We start from the raw sequence: 25,276 nt of genomic DNA, 5'->3' as shown, positions 1-25,276 counted from the left end.
TTTTGAGGGGAAAAACAGAACGAGCAAAAAGCACAGAGGTGTGAAACTACATAAGATATGCAGAGGCTAAAGTGTTCCAGAGTGAAACTCAGTGTAAAGCACAGGCTTCACAGGATGATACTGGAGAGTCAGAGCCTTAGTCACGGAAGTCTTTGTTGGGTGTGGTAAATCGTGTGGGTTTTCAGAGATCACCAGGGAGATGCTAGAAGTAAAACCATTGTGTGTTTTATGATGAAGGATTTATTATGGAAATTAGACCAAACACAATTATACGAGTTGCTGAGGAAGTGAGCATCCAATGCGAAGCAGGAGGATCAGAAAGGAGTCAGCCATCAAGCACCTTCAGCCATCAAAGTGGGATTGCAAGGCTTGTGGGATTATCTAAGGAAGCAGGGTTCCACTTCAGTGGGTCACACACCAGATGATTGGCGATGGTCCTGAGGCTGCTGTTAGTCAAAGGGTCGGTAGTTGGGAAGAAGAGTTGGAGGTGGGAGATAGAGCAAGGGCCGCCTGGAACCTGTCAGCATCTTTCATTACTGCATCTAGCCATGAAGACTTTCTGAAAGTAGTGTTTGTTGTTTCCCTTCTGCCTTCCAAGTCCACAGTCTTACACAAATTCCTCCTGTGCCTGCTATAACTTGTTACATACAGAAAAGGAGATTCTACTACCACGGTCAAGCAAAGGGAAAACAGAAGCAAAACATGGTCAAGAACATTCCAGTAGAAGGAAGGGTACTGCTGGTGCAACACTACTTATCACCACTGGCCATTCACTGCCACACAATAAGATTCTTGACACCATCAGTGCCATGGAAAACCTCTGAGGACCCTCACATCTTTGGACCACTTGTTCAAGATTCAAAGTAGTAAAGTTATTCGATTGGTCAACCTGGGGTCACAAACCTGTGCTAGCTGCCAGACATGGGGGAAGGAAAGATTGTTCCCACTTTGGTGCCCATAGACTAAGACAGGGTCTTTTATTCCATCTCTTTGGAGATTTCCCTTTAAAGAAGGAAGGTTGTTTGGATGCTACAGAATAACAACAACAAAGACAAATAACCATGCCCCATAGTCAGATTAAATGTTAGGGGGAAGAAAAAAAAACATCCCCACAGGTACACTGAGAATGGATTTTGGCTAAATGCTTCTCTTAATTAGGATTAGGGTAAGTCTCACTAATATATCAAAATATCTATATCTGTAATTAATATATATCAACGGTTCAACAGCATAGTCAACAACAGTATAGTCAACAAGCAGACGATTTCTTTGTAATTCGACGGTCCAAGGTGAGTGTTTGGGATGACAGTGAAGCTCAGGAGGCCAGGCTCGTCTTCAATGTGGCTCATAAGGTCATGCTGGATATTGAAGTCCCAGGAGGCTAAAAGAGGGAGAAGAAAGGCGCACTTACGTAGAGAGGTTTTATAAACCCGTCCAAACAGTGGCACACGACTTTTGCTCAATTGCCTCCCTTACCAACATGGGAACCTGGGAAAATGGCCTAGCTGTGTGTCCAAAAGAGAACAGATATGGGTGGTTATTGGTTTTTGCCATAAAGCCTGCCCAAACCATTCAGGATTCAAATCCGTCTGAGTAGTTTCATCTAGTCAAAGGTTACCTAATTGTACTATAGTAAGACAGGTAATAAGCATTTTACATTTTGAGGACATTCGGTCTCTGCGGTGACTACTCAGTTCCGCCTCTGTAATGCAAAAGCAGCCATAGACAATATTTTTTTAAGTGTGGTGGTGGCTGTGTTATAGTAAAACTATTTTTATAAAAAGTAAGCAGCAGGAAGGATGTGGCCTATAGGCCTGGTTAGGCTGACCCCTGATAGAATCAATTCTACTGTAAGCATTGTTCTCCTTGAGAAAGATGGAAGCAAAACGAGAGCTAATGAGTTTTTTATTTGCTTTTTCAGCCATTGACACTTTACCTCTGCCCCAATCTTTTCCCTCTGTCCTTTACTTCATTTCCTTATTTCTCCTCAAGGTTCTTTCTGGTCTCCCTCTGGGTTAGTCCAACATTCCTCTTCATTACTAACATTTATTCTCCATGGATCATGGTCTTGTTCATTTGCATAGTGAAATAAGCCTTTATACATAGCAACTCATTCATATTTGCCTTTCTTTTGCCTCTTTAACTAAGCAAAGTATCACTTGTCTCCTTCCTTTCAGTTGCAAAGATTTTGCCAGAGTTCTTTTCTTGTTATGGCCATAACATCATCCATGTGGCCTTTGTTGCCTACCATTGTCATCCCCATGGCTCTGATCTATGAACAAGAGCCATGTATTTGGAACAAAGGTCGCAATGAGCTTAGTTGGGAGACAATTCTCCATGATTCTCTTCTTTTTCTTCATATCTCAAGAATAGAGGTATTGATGGCCTTTGGCTTGGACTACCTTTTCAAGGATGGGGTTATACTGACAATATCTCCCTTGAGGGCAAAGGTTGGGTAGGTTTGTTCTCAATGGATCAATGTAGCCCATTATAAAGCATTAGGATTTGCTAATTTCAATGTTCTGTAATACAACACACTACATGTACCGGGGTCAATTAACCTTTGTGACATGGTACTATGGGAAACAGAGCATTAGAATGCTAATACTTTGGCTACTGCTATTGTTGTAAACAATTGTAAGCAATTGTTGTTCTTTTTTTCTGTCTCAGGGATCTCATGTCTTCTGTTGACACATGTAAAACTGTGGCAGGCTAACTTGGTAGCTTGCAAATGCGTGGAATCTCAGCCCCTTCACTATTCTTGACTGACTAAATGTTCCCAAGAATGGAGAAATATGGTAAACCAACTGGATTAGAAATTAATGTAAAGCACAGTGGAGCTATGCCACGTTACTTTTGATAAGGGTGGTTAACCTTAAGCTGTAAATCTACCTCTTTCTAAACTTTCAAGAATATAAATATAAATCAAAAAGCCACCTGAGCGGCTCAGTTGGTTAAGCATCTGCCTTCAGCTCAGGTCATGATCCTGGAGTCCAGAGATGGAGCCCTGTGTCCAGGGAAGCTGCTTCTCCCTCTCCTTTGCACTCCCCCACATTTCCTCATTATCTCTCTCTCTCTCTCTGTCTCAAATAAATAAAATCTTTTTTTAAAAAAAGAATATAAGTGGTAAGGGTAATATTATAGAGATAACTTTGAATTTTCTCTGTTTAAAAAAACATGTGAATCATTTCCAAATGTCAGTGCTGTAACTATTATTAGTGTTAACTTACAATATGCCTTTAAACCATGTCACCACTCCAAGGCCAAGAAGAATTGACATAGAATATATTTGGCCTAGTATGGACAGCTTTGAAAAGGCACTGCATCAGTAGAGAATTCTATATGTTCTAAAAGCAATGATGTAGAGAAGATGAGGCAAGTTGTCTCCTGCCCTTCTGTTTTATTGTCAATAGATATTGAACTGTGAAGAACCACTGTGTTTGGCACCAGGATGGGAGGTGGGGATGGAGAAGACTCTATCAAGGAGTTCATGATTAGAAAACCAAAAATCACATAATAATATTAGGAATTGGAATAACCCAAAGTCATATTAGTTTGATGTGATTGAAGTATTAGCAGGAGGAGGGGATGGGGGGATGTGGAGAGAGATTTTGACATGAGATAAAGGTGTGTGAGAGATTAAAAGACAAGGGTTCTAGAGAAGTTGAGTTTTGAAGCAGTTCCAGTCCTGGAACAATGGAAAGACATACATCTTAAAAGGAAAGTAGAGGGCATTTTGGGCAGTGTCACTCTTGATCAGTAGCACAAAGGTGAAAATGAGAGTCAGGAGGCAGCACAGTCAGGGAGAATGATAACCAAGTGTAGCATAAGGTGACTTGGCCCAAGTCCTGCTCTGTTAGTAACCAACCAGCTGAGTCAGCCAATCTCAGCCGGTCTTTATCTGAAAATAAGGGAGTCAGTGAATCAGATGTTCTTTCTAAAGAAACTCTTTAATTTTGTAATTGGCTTTTAAGGAAGTAAGAAGCATGTTAACTTGACAAACTAGAGTGTTAATGTTGAGTTAGAATGAAAATTAGATTTGAAAGATGGGCTCAGCGATTGGCAGTAGGTGAAGACGCTTGTGTCGAATATAAGGATCAATAGGGAGCCGTTGTTGGTCCTTGAACAAAAATGACAAGATTAAAATATCTGTGGAATGGGGTCAAAGAATATTGCCCAAGAGGGCTTTCAAAATAACTATAGTCAATCCTAGACTGTTTTTTCGAGAGTCTTATGAAAAAAGTTCTTATACACATCACATTTCCATCTACCCAAATTAAAACATCAATTAAATAATTTACCCTGTAACTGTTGAAAGATTGGAAGTATTAGTTGCCCGCACAGCACCATAGAAGTGTTTGTGACAAAATTATTAAAAGATGAAATAGATGGATCTTACATATTACTTAAGGTGCTTTCAATCTGGGGTACTTAAGGCTGGTTGCTATATAGTTCTTACTGGTAATGGTTGACATTGCTCTGATGATGGTTCATGGGCCAGACTTCAGCCCTATTTTTTAAAGTCTATGTGTCTATAGCCTCAAGAAGAAATAAATGCATTTTCCTATTCTGTTCCACTGGCTCATGTTCAAACTTGTGTCATACCACAGTCATTTACCTCCATGAGGACATCAGAACCCCTGCTGATGCTCTCATTTTCCAAAGCGGCCATGGGCCTGAATTTTATTGCAGTGTGGAGAGCCTTTTGGTAGCTTATCTAGTACCTGAATAAAAACAGAAAGTGCCGGGTGATGCCCTGAGCCTAACAGCATCTCTCCCTGAATTCTCTCTAAAATTCATCTGTGGATACACAAACTAGTGCACAGCTTTATAGCTTGATATCTAGGATAAACAAACATCTACCAAGTGCTTCCAATCGTCCAGTTTCTTTCTTAACATTATTTATTTTTATCAGGATATAATTGACATGTAACATTATATTAGTTTCAGGGGTACAACATAATGATTCACTATTTGTATATATTGTGAAATGATCACCACAGGTCTAGTTAACATGCATCACCACACATAGTCACATATTTTTTTTCTTGTGATGAGAACATTTAAGATCTACTCACTTAGCAATTTTCAAATATACAATACAGTCTTATTCATTATGGTAGCCATGTTGAACATTAAGCCCCCAGAATTTATTTATTTTGAACTGGAAGTTTGCACCTTTGACCACCTTCACCCATCTTGCCCACCTCCAGCCCCTGCCCCTCACAACCATCAATCTATTCTCTGTCACTGAATTTGGTTTTCTGTTTTGTTTTGGAGAGGGGTGTGTTTTTTTCTTTTGTTCTTGTTCTTATTTAGATTCAACACGTAAGTGAGACTATACAGTATTTGTCTTTCTCTGTCTGACTTACTTCATTTGGCAGAAAGCCTTCAAGGTTCATCCTTGTTGTTGCGAATAGCAAGATTTTCTTTTTTTATGGCTGACTAATATTCCCTATTATATATATATATATTACATTCTCTTTATCCATTCATCCAAAGATAGACACTTAGGCTGCTTCCATGTTCACAATAGTAGCTTAATTGTAACATTAAACCTCATTTCCTACAGATGATGAAGATCAGGATATGCTTTCCAAGATTTGGGACAAACATCTGAGCTGTAGTATTAAATCAACAATAGAGGAAGAAGAATTGAAGGAAGATTTAAGGGAGTGCAGGTGGGTGAGGATTGCTCTAGCAGAAAAGATGTTTATAAAGCTTCTTCCAAAGAAATCTTCTCCAGACTCTCAAAGCTTATATTCAAACTATTTACTTATAAGAACGTATCTATAGTTCTGGTTCCATGAAAACAGAGCTCAGATTAATATCATTTGTGGATTAAAAGCAGCTTCAGTGCTGCTCAGATCTGGTGGGATTTTCTGGACCAGAGATTGAAACTGTAGAGTTCACCCCTAACAACAGTTATTTGTGAAATCAGAACGGCTATTCAGATTTCTCTGCCGCCTAAATTGCATTGATAAATTGGAGAGTGAGGAGATGATGATATTGTCAGTGAAAGAGAGCAGAATGAAGGACAAGTTTCATCATTAATACTTTCCTTCTAAAAAGAAAGTCAGATTTTTCTTCACTTCCCTGAGCCCCTAATCAGCTTCCAAAATGAGCCATTTGAACAGCCAGGGCTACTGTTAACATTCTCCTCCAGATAATATTCTGAGTTATTTTGAATATTTTCTATCTACATGATCTATTTACTTTTTGCCAACCAAAAACATGGGGTGAAATAGAAAGTGGGCAGGTTTATCTTTTATTTTTTTTCCTCCACGAGCTTCCCTGGTCAGGTCTTACTTCTGACCTTCTGACCTCTACAGCTTTTCTTTAGAGACCAGTGAGCTTTTACAAGAATGTCCCCCTAAAACCATCCCACTGATAAAATCTGAATCACAACAGGAGGAAGAGTAGCTTTCTGGAATGGAAAACAGGTTCGTTCCAGTGAACATTGTAGATGGGAACCCAATCGGAAAAGTCTCAAGAGCAAATGGGAAGTGAAGAGTGGAGACACTGAAGCCAGACAATCATTCTGAGGAGTTTTTCCACAAAGGGAACAGCGGGATAAAGGGTCAGAACCAGCACCAAGGGAGGTTGCCTAGTTTCCAGGGTCAGAGATCTAAGCAGATGGGGATCACAGGGCTACCGAGGGGCTTGTTCATTGTAAGCTACAGCCTTTTGGTACCAAACCCACCCTGCTAGAGTCTGCCTTTTCAAACTTGGGACTGAGACTCTGCGAATCATGTTTTTGTTGTTGTTGTTGTTGTTGTTGCTGTTGTTGTTGTTGTTTTTCCATTTCAGGTTGCTCTTTGTTGAGTTCTACCATTAGGGGACTCAAGAATGAGTCGGGAGGACTAGAGAAGGAATGAGGTCCACAGTCACTGCCCTCTTACCGTTCCCACTGGCACCTTCCAAAGATGCTTCCTCACCCTGGCAATAGTTGCTCCCAGTAGCAGTAATTGGTTCTGATATGTGTGTTTTTCCCCTTTACTCCTCAAGTCAGTGCCATCGCAACCTCATTCCAGTATCAGAACCCTGAAGGTGGTACATCCTGCTGTCTGGTCTGAGTCCCAGCTTTGCAGGGGGCCAGCCGCAGTGCAGGCTGAGCAGGTCCCTTCTCAGAGGCCCCTCAAACTTCTAAGTTCTCAAGCCCCCTCCTTTACCTCCCTCCCCCCACCCCGCACCACCTTTTCCCTTTGTCCCCCCAGGCCAAGGATCTATGTTTCCTCAGTGTTCCTTTTTAGGCTTTTCCATCTTTCAACAATATTTCACAGCTTTCCTGAAGTAAATTATCTCTATCAGAACAACATGGTGGCTCATGTTTTCTTGACGGAACACTAAGAGTCAGAGTCAGGTGTTCAAATCAGGGTTGGCACGGGTCAAAGCCCACCGCCTCCCTACTCCCTACATGCTGCCTTATCCTGAAAAAAGGTCCACATTTTATTTTTTTTTAAAAAACATTTTAACCAAATATATGTGAGCACTTACTCTCCACGAAGCTAAAGAGTCTCTCTGACACATCTGCTAACAATAGTCCAGCCATTTTACTCGCCTGCGTGTCTCTCCATCCTCATCCTTACCACCATTTGACCTTTCTTCACATCCCAGTCTTCTGTGGTGATGCCATTTCTTCCTAGTGCTTGCTGTTCTGGGTCACACTTCTATATCTCTTCCCAGCGTTCTTTGCAATTCAGGTCCCTGACTCTGTACCCCATGTTCTGTGGTTGGTCTGTGAGGTAGGAAGGGTTGGTGCTCAACCACTTTCCGAAGCCCATGCTCTGGCCTGAAATTCCCATTCTTGGAAAGAGGGCTGAATTGAGTGTTTGAAGCTTATCATCAAGTCTCTGCTTAGAAGTGAGCACAATCACATGTAGGATTAACACCATTTCTCTGGCCTCAGTTTCCTCAACTGAAAAGTCAGGAAGCCCTAGGAGACCCTTATAGCATCAACATATTTCTGGGCCAAAGCTCTTGGAAATATGAGGCTCTCAGAACATTCCCCGTCTGTGAATTCTCTTCTTGATCCTGGGCTTTCCAGCTGATAGACCGTTACTCAATTCCTAAAATAATATAAAATTCTATTGAATTGGTAACAGTCCTTTGATTTACCCTAAAGCTTTCACCAGCCCATAGAAAACCTGCAATCTAATCCCTTCCATTCCCACCTTGGCTCCTTCCTGAAAAGTCTTTAAATTGTATCTTTAGCTCACTGAACTCTAATTACTTTCTTCCTTTCCTTAACCTCCATCCTTGGTTTCTCTTTTTCACTCATCCAGCGCCCTCCTTTAAAGAGCCACTTTTGTCCTTCTTCAATTTCTTACCTATAATCACACACATGACAAAAGTTTCCTCAAAGTCCTAGCGGATGTGGTTGTTAATTCATATCCCGCTATTGGGCCTTCCTGTTGGTAAAGGATGCCCCCAACAAGGGCTTCTGCAAAAGCACGTGAGGCCAGCTGTGACGTGTGTGGACCAAACTCCAGAGGAGGAAAATCAAACAGCAGTTCCTTCCCTTATCAGGTGGCTCTAAGGACTTCAGAAGTGACTTCGTGTCCTCAGCCTAGAGTGGTCTCCGCTAGATACAGTAGTCTCTACCACAGGCACTCAACCAACCATTTGTGAGGTAGCAGTATATGGAAGGTTACTTCGTAGGCCCTCAGGAATACGAGTTCAGATCTTTATCCTCTCCCTTATGCATCATTTTGCATGTGCTCTTTCTTGCATGCCACCCCCCATTTCTGACCCCCAGTTCTTCGTAAATGATGTGTCCTTCTATCCCACCATCCTTCGTGCCACCTCTTCCTCCTTTGTTTTCTCTCCTCCCCTTCTTCCTGATTTTCCACCTGTATTTATTCAATTCTATTATTTAAGAAGCAACTCAGCATATCTGTGGAAATGGATTCCCTTTGTCCTCCCACCCTCCACCCAGGCTCTGTGGCCCCTCCCCCAGCCCTTTGGGGATGCCCATCCTTTCTGTGTGTCTGTGAGTTTACTCATTAGCCTTCTGCATGCAGCTCACTTCTTCATGACATAAGACTGATTTGTCTTTATGCCCTCAAAACCTAGCACGGGATATAGTACGCCATCAATACGTGCTAAAGGAAGAAAATAATATTTCTCCAGGGTTCACAGTTTCAGCCTCAGTATTTGCTTTCCTTCTTCTTTAAGGAATCTTTTTTTTGGCTCCCAGGACTCAAACTGTGGGGCCTTTGTAGGTACAAAAAAATCACTTTCAGCCAGAAGAGAAACAGCAAGGAAGAATATGTATCACTGCATCTCATTAAGGAGAAAATATCCTAAGGGGAATATAGGAGAGAAGGAACTGCATTATAAAGGCAGAGAGGAGACCCCCAAGAAGCTTTTGTTATTATTGTTATTATAATTAATGGAAAGGAATTTGGCAGGATCCACCAATTTTAAGGGACAAGGGAATGCCTTGGGACCACTACTAAGCAGTGGATCTTCACCTTCATTTCCATCATACTGTTCAGCCAGCCAGTAAAAGTACATCAAATATACATAGGCACCATGGGGATAGGGAAACCAACTTGTGGTCAGTGAATTCTAAGGGAAAACCTGGAAGCTAGATGAAAAGGGCAGCGGATCAATCTTGAAATCTGGAGAAAGAGCAGTATGTGCTTTTCTTTCTCTGGAAGACGAAACAGTTGCAAATCTCTGAATACTCACTTATTCTTCTTTGGTGATTAAAAAACAATGACTTTATTCAGAAGGCATTTTCAACTCTGCACACACAGATGTACTAGGTACTCTCAGGATCACAGTGTAACTTGAGGCCTCCATGCTGGGCAGGGGCTCTGACTTGGCTGCAGGCTAGAAACAGAAACAAAATAAGATACAAGAGCCTGAGCTGATTCCCACACATTACAGAACTATTCCATGTGGTCAGCAGACCCGGTGGATGCCCTGAGCAGTTCTGCAGCATGTGAAAGGGATCCCGTGTCCCCGGTGAAGGAGGCCAAGCCTGGCCTAGTAAAACCAAGGTGCACAAAATAGACCCAGTGGAAGGAAAATGTCATTAAAACTCCTGCTTCAATCGCAACAGGCCAGAAGTTATTTGACTTTGGGCAAGTCTCACGCCAGCCCGTGTGACCTCCTCTCGTGTCACCTCAGATTCCAACCATCACAAACTTCTCACTAGTCTTCTCTGAAAACACTAGACCCATCCGGGATCCTGTTTCCCTTGCCTGGTTTGTCTTTTCCCTTTCTTCTTCTAGCTCAAACGTCAGTCTCTGCTGACTCCCTCAGGATCCCCTAGAATTCTCAGCACAATTGCAGTATTTACCATGTTTATTGAAATGATATGCTTCTGAGCTTGCCTCACCCACTAGGCACAGAGATTCTAGAACAGGGATCGTATTGTTTCATTTCTGTATCCTGGCTGTTAACACTATACCTGAAACCCAGGTTGTCATGACATGTTTGCTGGATAAATGAATTTCCGTTAATTATGCCTCCATTCCTTCACACACAAAATGTAAAGGTGAGAGACTACCCTGCCCCCAGGGCTTCTTCTAGCCCTGAGATACAATGGTTCTACAAAGCTGCCTAAAAGTCACAGAGACAAATAACGTAGGTTTTATAGACCAAACAGACACAAATGCTTGCTGAGTACAAGCTGTGGAACTTATAAAAGTAGACCATTATTTGCCTCTGTTCCATAGAGTTCTACTTCCTGTGAATTTCCCACGAGGGCCTTTTCCCTGGAAATTCCCAGCTTTGCCCAGAACCACATCTCTCTCACACAATCTCCTGAATAAAGGACTATCCTGCATCTGGCTGTCAACCATCAGCTAGATCCTCAGAAAATATCAGAGACACATGAGTTATATTATGTACGTAGCCATTGTATGGTCCAGACCCCTATTCCATGCTGGCATGACGGTATCACAGTCCTTGAGATGGAGAATATGACAAGAATGAGGGAATAGAGGGCCAGAAGACTTTGGAGTCAGACAGGTAGATCACATTTGGGTCCACCATTGGCTTACAGTGTGGTTCTGGTTAAATTGTCCAATCTTTCAAGCCTTGTCAGTAAAATGTGCATAATAATTATGCCCCTCTCATCACGTTGTTTGTGAGGAATGTATGAAATAATATAAGCCAAGTTCTTAGTCTAGCATAGACTCAGAGGACTCAGAGAACTCAGAGAACTCAGAGGGAGTGTGACCACATTGTGGGCATCCAGTGATGTCCATATTTGAACATATTATCTCCTAGCCCAATCCCCTTGTCTTAATATTAGGAATCTAAAAGCAGAAAGTCATAGAAACTTGCCCAAACTCACACACACAACTCATTAATGGCACAGCTGGACCTAGATTTCCACACTAGGCATTTTCCTGGTTCTGAAAGATGCCAGGAAAGTCCTACCCAGACTAAGATTTCCATCAGCAAGTCAGCCCCAAGAGTCATATTTTGTGCGAAACTTTTGAAGCACAGTGTTCAATGGTGCACAGGGAAGCAAGGAGATGGACTACATGCCATCTATCCTCTGGACTCCCTCTGGAAATCAGCACAGCTTATAGGGAATTGCACCGTTATTTCCAGTTCTTTTTCTGCCATCAGACAGTCTCATGATGTTGTGGAAGTCACTTAAATTCTCTGAATCTCCACCTCAACCTTGACTGTGAAATGAAGTTGAGGATGCATGCTTGCTCTCACCACCCACCAAGATTTGCTAATTGTAGTGATGAGTTGATCGTGGCCCAAAAGATATCAGGCCCTGATCCTGGGAACCTGTAAATATCGCCTTATTTAGAGAAAGTGTCTCTGCTATTGTGATTCAAGAAAAGATCTTCAGATGGAGAGATTTTCCCATTAATCTGCAGGGGTGGGGGTGGGGCTGAGTGCAATTGCATGTATCCTCCTAAGAGTGAGGCAGAGACATATTAAACATACAGAGAAGAGTGAGCTATAGGAAGATGGGGGCAGGGGGATTTGAAGATACTGGCCTCAGAGTAGAGTGATGTTCCATAAGAAGAGCTGGAAGCCACCAGAAGCTGGAAGAAACAAGGAACACATTCTCCCCTGCAACCTTCAGAAGGAGTGTGACCATGCTGACACCTCAACGTCAGCCCAGTGATACTGATGTCAGACTTCTGGCCTCCAGAACAGTGATAGAACTTATTTCTGTTGCTCTTAAGCCACCAAGTTTATGGCAATTTGTCACAGAAGCCATTGGAATTAATGCAAATACCAAATAAGAAAGTATCTGAAAGTTCTCTATAAATTTTACATATATGGGGACGCCTGGGTGGCTCAGTGGTTTAGCGCCGGCCTTTGGCCCAGGGCGTGATCCTGGAGACCCGGGATCGAATCCCACATCAGGCTCCCTGCATGGAGCCATGGAACCCGCTTCTCCTCTGCCTATGTCTCTGCCTCTGTCTCTGTCTCTGTCTCTCTGTCTCTCATGAATAAATAAATAAAATCTTTTAAAAAAATAAATTTTACATATATGGGGAAGAGGGAGTCACTTGAGGGAAAACAGGTATGATCTTGACCCTGTACATCCTACTGGATACTACATTTGGCCTCTATGATAACAAATTCAGAATTCAGGATCACGTCTGAGTCCTACTGGACACTTAATGTCAGGATACTGCACACTGAACACTAAATAAGGCTCAGTAATACAGCAGGTTTGGCGGAATTGAAAAGATGCCTCTCATATCCCTAGTGCTTTGGCACTACCAGGGTGGGGAACTTTATGGGGTTTCCCATGATAACTTAAAACTCCTTCCATTGCAGATCCGTGACTACACCCAACCACAAGACAGAAATTTCAGCCTCATCTATGTCAAAAAGAAGAAGCAGGGCGTAGCACTAATGACTACCACAATGAAGTTGACTGCATGTGGGGGACATGCAATCAACATAAGTAGGAAGTCTGTAAGCATGTACTTATGAAATAAGCTTTAAGAATAAGGCTCTGGTGGATGGGAAAAGTAGAGGCAGACAGCAGAAGAAGTTCTCACTTGGACAGGATGGTATTTTTTTATTTATCTGTAAAGCGATTTTGCATTCTGCTTTGCCAGGGTAGTCCTCGTTTACATGTACATTCTTCGCATGATGATTAATAGTACCTCCTTTCATTCTCCAAAGTTTAGGTGAAAAATATTACAGTAACCTCTACGTACCTAGCATGTGTGCAATTGAAGCCCTGATATTTGGCCCTAAGACACAAATGTCTATAAGAATTATCCAAGGAGCTTGCTCAAAGGACAGATCCCTGGGTGGCATCCCCCAGGAGATTTTGCTTTAGTAGCTGGAATGGGGCCCCTGGAATTGACACCCGAAGTGATTCTGGATACAGTTGGTACACAGGTTACACTTTCAGGAATCCTGCTAATTCTTCCTTCACATTCAGGCAAAACTGATGGGCACTTGGTAAATGGGATATTCTCCAAAGGATGTAGGTCATAACTTTCATAATGGCATGCACACAAACACATGGTCCATTATGGTCCAATTTTCATTTTATTAATTATTCGAAGTAGTAAAAGACTTTGGTTGCATTCCCAGATTCATGATCTATGACTTTTGAGTATTTACTTTTTTAATAAAATTTACTTAGGCACTCATGCCAAGTAATGCCTCACGGTTTAAGTCTCAGACTTTACAAGGATTGAGAAGAAAAGGGTTTGGGAAATACAAGGTAAAGGAGTTTCTCGATGCAGTCTAGAGAACTTAGAAGCTCTCCAAACTCAATTTTTTTTAAAAAAGATTTTATTTATTCATGAAAGACACACAGAAAGAGGTAAAGACACAGGAAGAGGGAGAAGCCGACTCCCTGCAGGGAGCCCGACATGGGACTTGATCCCAGGACCCCGAGATCATGCCCTGAGCTGAAGGCAGGCGCTCAACCACTGAGCCACCCAGGCATCCTTCCAAATTCAAATTCTAAAAAAAACCTCTCTTCTTACAATAAGAGATTCGTTTGGCCTCTGCTCCTCTGTGAAAAGGCAAAAGAATTTTTGTGTTGGAGGCCTCATTTACACTTCCATGTGGCTTTATCAGCTGTTCAGCTACCCCTTAAAGAATGGCAAGCATGGATTAGAGTGGGCTGGAGTGGCAGACATCCGGGCAGCCTAAAGAGCAGTTCTTAAAAGCAATCAAGTTTCCTCCCGACTTGTAGGGTGCTAAAGGAAACGGGAAGGGAGGCAAGAAAAGGACACATACATCAAGGAACTGAGAAACAAAAATAAATGTTCCTGCTTCACAACTGTGCCTAGAATCGGAAGGCTGCCTGGGATCCACAGACCATGGCTGCCTTTAGGGATGATCTTTGAGTTGGTATCAGCGGCAGAAAAACTCATGCTTCCTTATGCTAAGCCTAGAGCCACACAGATGAATAAAAAGCAGTAACTATATACCCAGATGTTTATAGCAGCACTGTTCATAATAGCCAAAGGGTGGAAACAACCCAAATGCCTATCAACAGACAAACAGATAAACAAAATGTGGCACCTCCATACTATGGAATATTATTTATCCATAAAAAAGATATAAAGTACTGAGACATCTACAGCATAGATGAACTTCGAAAACATTATGCTCAATAGGAGGCTGGTCACGAAAGATCCCATGACATAAGATTCCAACCATTTGAAGTCTACTGTAGGGTAATCTACAGAGATGGAAAATAAATAAATGGTTGCTTAAGGCTAGAGGAAAGTGAGAACAAAGAAGTGATAGCTAAAGAATCAAGGATTTGTTACTGAGGTAATGAGAATGTTCTTAAAGTGACTACAGTAATAAAAGCCACTGAATTGTACACTGGTGAGAATGCAGAGAGAGGGGGAGCCTCCTACACTGCTGATGTGAATGCACACTGGTGCAGAGAACAGTATAGAGGTTCCTCAAAAGGTAAAAATAGAGCTACCCTATAATCCAGCAATTGTCCTAATAGGTAGTTATTCAGAGAATACAGAAATACTAATTCAAAGGGATACGTGCATCCCAATGTTTATTGCAACATTATCTACAATAACCAAATTATGGAAGCAGCCCAAGTGTCCATCAACTGATGAATGGATAAAGAATATAATTCAGCCATAAAAAGAATGAAATCTTGCCATTTGCAATGACGTGAATGGAGCTAGAAAGTAAAATAAGTCAGTCAGAGAAAGACAAATACCCTATGATTTCACTTATATTGGAATTCAATATAAGTGAAAACAAAACAAAGGAGCAAAGGAGGGAAAAAAGAAAGAGAGAGAGAGAGAAACAAACTAAGAAATAGATTCTTAACTATAAAGAACAAACTGGTGGTCACCAGAGGGGAGGTCGATGGGGGAATGGGTTACAGAGGTGATGGGGATTAAGAGGACACTTATCATGATGAGCACAGAAACGTATCGAACTGTTGAATCACCGTATTGTACACCTGAAACTAACATAACACTGTATGGTAACTTCACTGGAATTAAAACAAAAGGCTTACTATAAATAAATAAATAAATAAATAAATAAATAAATAAATAAATAACTTTTAAAATTAAATAAATAAATGTGTGAATTGTATGGTATGTGAATGAAATCTTAATAAAACGATTTTTTAAAAATAAAGAAACCCAACAGTCCTTGTCTTCAGGGAGCTCCCACAGCCTCCCCTATTCTCAGGAGTGAGTCCTAATCACCTGAGTGCAGCTCTCGGTCTTTCCCAACCAAAGCCTTGATCTTCCCTGGAAAAGAAGAGAAAAGCAGAGCGGGTGCGGGGGCCGGAGAAGTGATTCCTTAGCAGTCACTGCCACTCCAGCTTTTCTATGTTTGTAATTCTTAACCACCTAGAATTATCAAAAGGACCGTTTGAATGCATCGGGCATGAATGCTGAGAGCCCACATATGTATCTGTGCTCGGTGTACGGGAGTAGCGTCAGAAAGTCAGCTTTTTATGACTTCTGAATGCCATTGCTCCTACGTAGACAGTCAGGTGAGTTTGTCTACCCCAGTTATTGCACAGGGACACTGCAGCTCATTCTTTAGAAAATACCAGAAAATGGGGCAGCCTGGGTGGCTCAGGGGTTTAGCACCACCTTCAGCCCAGGGCCTGATCCTGGAGACCTGGGATCCAGTCCCACATCGAGTCCCGCATCGGGCTCCCTGCATGGAGCCTGCTTCTCCCTCTGCCTGTGTCTCTGCCTCTCTCTCTGTGTCACTGATGAATGAATGAATGAATGAATGAATGATTAAATTAATAAATAAATAATCTTTAGAAAATACCAGAAAGTGAAGAAGATTGATTTGCTGATACTTCAAGCCTCCCACATCCAGAAATGAACTCATCACTTTCCCCTGCAAACCAGTTCCTCATCCTGTTATCTCTAGCTGCACTGCCTCAGTTAGTAGCCCAAGTCAGAAAGCAGGCATCACCCTGGACTCCATCCTCTCTCCCACCACCCTATCCAAACCAGCACCGTGTCCTGTCAACTACCAAACCTGCCTTTTTCTGCCCATTATCTCCGCCGTTGTCTGTCCTCCAGGTGGGGTCACCACCATCTCTCACCTAGATTGCTGTGAAGCCTCCCAGGTGGTTCTACTTCCTTCCCTCCATTCTCATCCCAGTAGCCAGATGGCTTTTCTAAAACACGAACTGGGCACCCAGCCTCTTTCCTCACTTCCCTACAGTTGTCCTCATGGTCAGTCCAGCCATCTGAACATGGTCAACGAGACTCTTCTTGATTTTTCTAGCCTCATGTCTTCACTTACGATTCCCAGCCAGCCCTATGTGTTTCCCCTTGCCCTCCTTCCCACCTTCCCACATTCCTGGCTGTTCCCTTGCTCTCAATAGCTTCTCGGCCTTCTCAGAGGCTACTCACTTTGTCTGGTACATGCATGCATCCTCTACCTCCCCTTTCTAACCTCATTCTCTCATCTGACCAACTCCAAATTTCCTTTTCTCACAGCTTGTGTCATTCTTTCCTACAAGCCCTCTCAGAATCCCCTCTTCGCTCCTGCCCCAGATTACATTTGGTGACAGTTACATGCTTCAGAAAGTGTCAAAACATTTGTTATACAGTTCTATAACTGATTGTTTATACGGCTTTCTTCACCTGTAATACGTGACCCAAGGCAAGGAATTACTATATCTCTCGTTGTTTGCCCACAGCCTGGCAGGAACCTAGCATATAGTAGACACCCCATAAACACATGATATCATCAAGAGTCTTGATTAAGGTAGGCCAGTGCCCGACCGTACAAAAATGGTGAAATGAAATGCAAAGTATCTATTATCATTAGCTGTGTTCATAATGACCATTTATATGCTGCCTTAATAAGAGAGACAAAGTATTCTGTATAAGGAGAACCAGTCTATTCTGTTTATTTTTTTTATTGAGGTATCGTCGACATGTAACATTATGCTAGTTTCATGTGTACAACATAATGATTTGACATTTGTATATGCTGCAAAATGATCACCACAATACACCTAGTTAACATGCATCACCATACAGTCACACAATTTTTTTTTTAACCTCTGTTGAGAACTTTTAAGATTTGCTCTCTTACCAACTCTCATACATGTAGGAAAATCATATTAACCATCATCTCCATGTTGTACATTATTACATCCCTATGACTTAGTTACTTTATAACTGAAAGTTTGTTCCTTCTCGCTCCCTCCGCCTCACCCCCTCCCCAAATCCCACCTCTGGCAACCACCAAGTGTTCTCTGTATCTATGAATTTGTTTGTTTTAGATTTCACATATAAGTAAGATGATACAGTATTTGCCTTTCTCTGTCTGAATTATTTCACGTAGCATATGCCCTCAAAGTCCATCTATGTTGTCGTAAACAGCAAAATTTCTTGTTTATTCTTTTAATTTTTAATTACAGATGTGTGATCATAAGCCTCACACAAAAATGCATATCCTGAATGTACTCAATGTAATTTCAATTTTACACAAAGGCATCCAGAATTGTTGGATTGTCCCATAGAGTTTTTGCCTTGATCAAGGCTGTGTGGCAAATTTCAAGGAAGAAAAAAGTCTCTCATTGATATCTTTTATATGATATTTTAAGATGTAGGACTGACACCAAGAAGCACTGCATTAGCATTTTTTTTATTTGGTGGACAGTAAGGGATCTTTCACAGACACAATACTGAGTTACTTATTACTGTATTGAGTTTCCAAGCACATTGCTCCTTGGTGATTCCTGGCTCTTAACGTATTGACTTTTTACTTGAGCCAGAGCTTACAGAATTCCATTTCACCTAACACCATACCAAGTTACCCCTATTTTATATAATTCTACATTCTATAATGTTTCCAATGAGGACACAATTCGGGCAGTGTGCACCTTCTTGGCAGACCCTATCTCCTAGACAGTGTATTCTTCACAAAGAAAAAAAGCTTATGGTGACATCCAGTAAGTATAAAATCTATACTCAATGATTAATAGAGCACATTTTCTGAAAACTGATCTAGTTTGCTTGTCACCCTCTTCTTGGACATGGCCAACAGGCAGATCACAGAGGGGAAAAGCCAGCCTATGAGTTGGCCAGACATGTGGCTTCAAATTCTGGCTCTGTTCCTTGTTAGCTGTTTAAACTCACACAGATTATGCTCCTAGTCTCAGTTTCCTTGTCTCCAAAATGACTATAACAATATTTACCAAATACGGTTCTATGATGACTTCAACACTTAGTCTTGGTGAAAGAATCCAGCAAGAGTGGAAATCTAGTGGTCTTCATAAAAAGTTATCCAGATGTGCACTCAACCACCCAAATAAGAGGAGATTAAATGAACGTGCAATATGCAAGGAGCTTCAAAGTTACTGAATAAGCTTTTCTGCCTTTCCCTCTCTTTCCCCAACTTATGCAACGTTAAAGTGAACAAGTCAAGTTTCTTAACACTACAGATGTGACCACCGGTGCCTAACATGTTAAATAGCAACCTAAAGTACTGTCCCACATCTCATAAATTGCAGGTAAGAGAAGAACATTCAGATAAGGTTTGCTTCCATTTTAGCAAAAGTTGACACAGATAGATCTTGTAAACAGCTGCCATATTCAAAGGAAAATTTACAAAGTCAGGAAAACAAATCTTGGGAAATCATCTGATGTATCACCTGTCTATAAGCCACGACTATTGAAATCACTTAGAAAGGCAAACAGTAAGCCAGGTGTATCATGCATTCCACTATCTAAATATATGCATTTGAGCCTTTAATTTTTTTTAAGATTTTATTTATTTATTCATGAGAGACACAGAGAGAGAGGCAGAGACCTAGGCAGAGGGAGAAGCAGGCTCCATGCAGGGAGCCCAAAGTGGGACTTGATCCTGGGACTCTAGGCCGGTGTTCAACCACTGAGCCACACAGGCATCCCAAACCTTTATTTTTTTTTATTTATTTTTATTTTTATTTTTATTTTTTTTCCAAACCTTTATTTTTTTTAAACCAAAATAAAAATGTGTCTTTGTTTTAGAGTTATCCAGACACAAACTGTTGAATCAAAAGAGAAACAGTAAAAATAATTTTATATTCATCTTTCTAATTTGGCTTAACAGCTTGAAATTGAATTACCAGTTAGACATTTTGAGTTGCTAATTTTTTAATTCGGTAGCTACTTTCCTTGACATTTTGCCTTAGAATTATTTTTCAAGTGTTCCTCTTATCACTGGGCCTCTTAGTTCCCGTTTTTTGTCTTTTATTTTATTTGTGGAGTTAAGCATTCAAATATTAGATATTCCCTGACATCCTTGCCAGTCAAACCATTGCTTTAAGAAACTATCAATTCTTGTGAATTTCCCTTTCAGTGTGATAGTGTTGAATATGCTTCCATCCTTTACAAACATTTAACTCTTAAGTTTTGTACTAAAAAACTCTGATCACGTCAAAAAGACTTTGGAATCAACCAAAGAGCCTCCCACTGACCAAAGAAGGAATGATATAGTATATAACCACTTTCCAATATCTAATGAAAATATAACCAGGGCTGGGCAGTAATCATTGACCACTGCTAAGTGCGAGATTTGGTAAGAATGGACCAGCCAGACAATACCTAAACCCATCAATCAATCTTAACATCAACCCAAAGAGGGGCAGAGAGATAACATGTGCTTCGTGATGTGATGCTGGTAGATCATTCTCCATACCACCTATGAAGTATTCCTGTCATAAACTCTAACTCAAATCTGATCAAGCCTCCAGATCAGACTTTATAGGAAATACAATTTGGGGGTTGATAGGAAGACAGAGAAATATATTCCGTGACATCATAGGATTCAATCAGTGCATCAAGTATTAGTAGCAGCTCTATGTGACAAATGATCCAGTTCCTTCAATGTAAATTAAAAGGTGATAAAAAGTTAAGGGTTAGATTTAAAGACACTATATGCAGCACCTGGACCTTGTTTGGATTCTGATTTGAACAAATGATGCAATCAAGGAAATTTGAGTATTGACCAGATATTTAACTATATTAAGTAATTCTGTTTTAAGTGTGATGATGGTATTTTAGTTTTGTTATAAAAAAAAGTACTTATCCTTTAGGGATATATATATTTGTGTGTGTGTGTGTGTGTGTGTGTGTGTGTGTATACACACAGATATGTATTTATGTATTTTCAGATGAAATGACATATTTAGGATTTGTTTCAAAATACTCAAAAGGGGCTTGGGGGAGGAAAAAGGGTGTAGATGAAATAAGTTTATCCCTTTGTTGATGACTATTGAAGCTAGGTGATGGGTATATGAGGTACTTTTTACTCTTCTCTCTACTTTCCTATATGTTTGAAATTTGTCATAATAAAAATGAAAAACAATCTAAAAAGGCCTATATCTAGGAATCTAGAAAACAGTTTGCCTCTTACTCTGTCCCTCCCATAAGGCAAACCAAATCTCCAGATCCAAATGTCCACACAATTACACCATAATTTTTTGGCTAAGATCACTAAGACAGACCTAAAAGGAAACTGGGGTCCTATATATTTGTACAAATACCTCTTATTCTCTAGTGCTCCCCTCTAATACCTTCCCTATATTCCATATGGAGATAAATGGGTCATACACTAGATGTCAAAAGAAATTGCAATCCTTTGCAATCGCTTCCAACGTCTACTCAGTACAAAAATCCAAGTGAGTGCTAAAAGGGAAATGCCTTGTGACAAGGTCAAACAAGACAGACGAGAAATATGGCTTGTGATGAAAAACTAACAGGTGCATGTTTTATTGGTATGATATATGTGGAAAAACCAGATGTGGAATCCCATATAACATTATACTAAACGTTTTAAAATGTATCTTTCCCCAAAGAAGCTTTTTTTTTTTTTTTTTTTTTTTTTTTTGTCTTAGCTCCTATTCTTGTCATTCAAATTGCAACTTCTGCAAGCCTCTTAGGGACCAGAACAAAAGAGTCTGTGGAGATTCTAATTTTTTACAGGAAATATATAGAACCCTATATCACGACCCTTCTTTCAGTAAGCAAGCCTGTTTGTTCATCAGAAATGAGGAGGCCTAAGTGGGTCAGACTCCATCCCAGGTCTTCTCTGCAGGACTAACGAATCTACGACCACCTTGCTAAGAGCAGAGCAAAGCAGGCTCCACCTTCACCAGAAATACAGAAAAGTACTGGAACAGCAGAAACAAGATTGAGTTGTTTGGGGTTTGTTTGTGTGTTGTCGTTGCTGTGGTTGTTTTAGCATGCATGCTTGCTCTCATTTCCAGGCAAGTCCTGAGTGACATGAAGAATGGCGAAACGCTCAAAGTGGCTCTTCGTCTGGTCTGCAAAGCTGCCATGAAGAGCTATGAAAAGAGACTGCAAGGGAAGCAATGCATTCTATCAACCTGTGTCTCCAGTTCCTAGCACAGTGCCTAGCACATGGTTGATCATTAAATGGATAGAAGAAGGGAAAGGAGGAAGAAGGAAGGGACTCTGGATCATTTCTATGAATAAATTGATAGGAAAAAATCTGTTCTAGGGATCCATTCCCCAGATGCTCAGTCTGCTCTCTCACAACTTTCATCCAAGTGCTCAACAAATCCACCCAATTAAATGCTGGTATGTATGATTCTTCTCCCACCTGGAGGATAAAATTTCACTGGCTTTTCTGACGGTTGATTTCTTGTCACTGTAGCTAAGCTATGGCACCCAGTCTGGATGTTGCTGTGAAGGTTTTTTTTTTTTAGATGAGGTTAACATTTATGTCTGTATGCTTTGATGAAGCAGATTAACCTCCATAATGTGAGTAGACAAACCAGTTGAAGGCCTTAAAAGAAAAAAAAAAAAACTGAAGTCTCCCAAAGAAGGAATTCTGCTTCTAGACTGGCTTTGGACTCATCTGTAACATCAACTCTTCCCCGGGTCTCTAGCTTGCTAGTCTCACCTGCATACATACACACATAAGCATGCACACGAGAACCCTGGCTAAAACAGCTCCTAACTGGTCTCTTGCTTCCAGAACTCCTTCTCTGTTGCCTCTCTCTATTTCCTCATCCACACAACCTGGAGTGATTTCTAAAATCCAATCTGATAGCACTGTTACCATATGAAACTCCTGTCAGTGGACCCCTATTACCACTGTCCCTTCCCATGTAAACTAACAGGCCCTATATGAGCCAACTTCAGCCCTCAACATCCCAGATTTGAATACTGTAATTATTTGCTTGATGGGCCCCCTCCTTGCCACACCTGCATATAGTACAAATGATTTCGGCCCACTAAGGCTTCCAAGAACTGACAGGGATTACTCAGATATATGCTCACATTGTTCTTTAGCAAATAAGTGCAACATAAATGCCCCCAGCATTTGAGAATATTGGATTGTTATCTTTGAGAAGAAAAAAGAAAATTAACTTGACTGAAGTAATATTGGGGAAATCCTGCAATATTAAATTTTAAAAAGATCCTGCTAGGATTCATTTTAATAAGACCTACCAAAAATATGTTCAAGCTTGTGTACTTGTCATATTTGTCAGTAGTGATAGATTAAGAATCTATCAGCTAATAAATTAGCCTGGATGCTTAGAGCAGCTCATCAAGACACTGAAACTGGAGCTGTCTTGGTATTTATAGACAAAGTCCATGGCACAGTCATATTTCAGGCAGACACAGGCTCCCTCTGGTTCACTGACCAGGAATGAATACACTCAAAGGGTAGAGACCCAAAACACAGCCTTTCACCAGAGCCACGCAGGGCTCAGCAGACAGAGCAGGCCCCAAATGGTCCCAGTTGTGGATCAAAGGAAGATAGAAAAGGTTAAGAATTAGCCAGCACAGTATTGTCACTACTCTCCAAGACAATGAAACTCAAAATCTTCTTACTCGGATCCTTTCTACAAATTGTCACAGAGAAGCTATTTATTGTGACAAGCTACTTATCTATTCAAATACCTTTACTGTATCATTGCTAATTACAGAATAAAGCTCCATAGTTCTCAGCTTGATATTTAAGACTGTACTTTCTCTTCTCAGTGGAGTCAAACAATTTTAGTTCCGCACCCCTGAGTCTATATTTTCTTCCATATCTACCATTTTTCCATGAAGCTCTTCCATTATTCCAGCCAGTGCCACTCCACCTTGTCTCTGAAAAAGTTGCATTTATTTTACAATGGGCATGTAATTACACACTGCCAAACAGTGTGCATGTGTGCTTAACATCTAAACCATCAACTGCTTGAGGGCAAAAGCCTCAAGGAAAATGAAGACCACCTTAATAATCAACTTAGCCCAGCTCTTCTACCTACTGTTGCTATACCCTTGGGCAATTTACTATCTACTCTGAAACCTATTTTAGTCATGTAGAAATGCCTTCCATCCTGAATACCTCTCAGAGTGACTAAAGATCAGGTTAGTCTAAAAAAAAAGTGTTCAAATACCGTGCACTTTTGTGACACATTAGTATTAGCAACATGTACATACATATATGTGCATATATATACTTATACAAATACATTTCAGTACAATATATTAGTATTACTACCCAGAAAGCAATCTGACAGCTACTGTTAAAAGTAGCCCCATGTACTTTTTTTTTTTCAGCTTAATAGCTTGAGAACATCATCAGCTAAAAGGTGAGCTAAAACTCACCTTTTAACTCAGCTAAAAGGTGAGTTTCAAAAGGTCAGAAGCTCACACTTTGCCTGACAGAGAAGGTCCTTTATTAATGTTTGATGAACAAAGAGATATAAATGGAAGAGTTTGTTTATTACAGTTGTCTGCGATGTTCTAAAGTCATAAACAAAAAAAAAAAAAAAGTCATAAACACCAGAGACAAACTAGTCAGTTCTAAACTAACTTAAAGATTCTATAAAGTGCCATGTTCTAATTACCTAAGAAACTAACATCATGTACCACTTTTACACTAAAAAATCCCAATATTGCTGTTAGAAATAGAGACTTGAATATTGCTTCTATTCTCACTTCCTCCCAAGAACAATGACAGATGATGTGTTATATTCAAAGTAGGAAATAGTATCAATAGGCCAGGATGTTCTTTGGGAGAATGGCTGACAAAGCATAGTGTCAACATAGCTTTCATCTCCAGACTCAGATTAAAGGTCAATCGCATAGCAGTTGTGTTCAATGTGGTCTATGGCAATGGGACCAGATGCTGTGACACATGACACATATAGCTTCTTCAACAGTCTCAACAGAATCCCCCACTGTGCCATAATTCACATCAAATATAAAGTTGAAAATGGCAGTAACATGGCCCTAGAGTCACACAGTCTGATTTCATTTAAGTCCTTGCAACTAGAAATGAGACCCATTGTCCTAGACATATGCAGGAAGATGGATGAGCATGGAGGGACCTCAAACAGTTCTAAAAAGCAAACTGCTGAAAGCAGAAGCCCTGATGTCTCCAAGATAAGAATTCCCAGTGGGGGAAAAAAAAAAATATGTTAAGTGCCTACTATTTGATGGGGCCACATGCTGGGAATAAAAAATAATTCAGATATAGTCCACACCCTTGAGAAGATCTCAGTGTAGAAAGGAGAGCACAAATGTTAACTAGATCACTTTGATTAAAAATGCTAAATGTTAGATAGAGATAGGGCTTCCCAGCAATGCAGAAGGCTGAGTTAGGACACCTAGCAGTGGTGATGCCAGAGGTGCTGTCTTGGACTGGCCAAGGGCAAAACAGTGACAGGAATCCCAAGTCTTCCAAAGAATGGTTGCTTCCATGTTCTCCTGAGCCTTCCTAGTGGAAAATCACCATCATAAAGCCACAAACTTTTATAACCACCTAGTTACACACAGACTTTACATTTGAATTTAGTGAGCACTTACTGAGTGCTAAG

General features: G+C 40.7%; 1 long non-coding RNA gene across 1 annotated transcript; it reads right to left on the bottom strand.

Annotated features, from left to right (window-relative positions):
- Positions 1-1,001: 1,001 nt before the first annotated feature.
- LOC118355126 (uncharacterized) lies at positions 1,002-15,857 on the bottom strand. Its single transcript, XR_007411079.1, has 3 exons — positions 15,669-15,857; positions 9,697-9,840; positions 1,002-1,381 (listed from the first exon to the last, which is right to left on the bottom strand). It is a non-coding gene; the product is annotated as an uncharacterized LOC118355126 (long non-coding RNA).
- Positions 15,858-25,276: the final 9,419 nt, after the last annotated feature.

Source organism: Canis lupus, chromosome 6 (assembly GCF_003254725.2).
Source record: "Canis lupus dingo isolate Sandy chromosome 6, ASM325472v2, whole genome shotgun sequence".
In the NCBI taxonomy this organism is placed as follows: Eukaryota; Metazoa; Chordata; class Mammalia; order Carnivora; family Canidae; genus Canis; species Canis lupus.
Note: the sequence above shows the minus strand (reverse complement) of the source record. Positions and strands in the feature narration are given on the sequence as shown.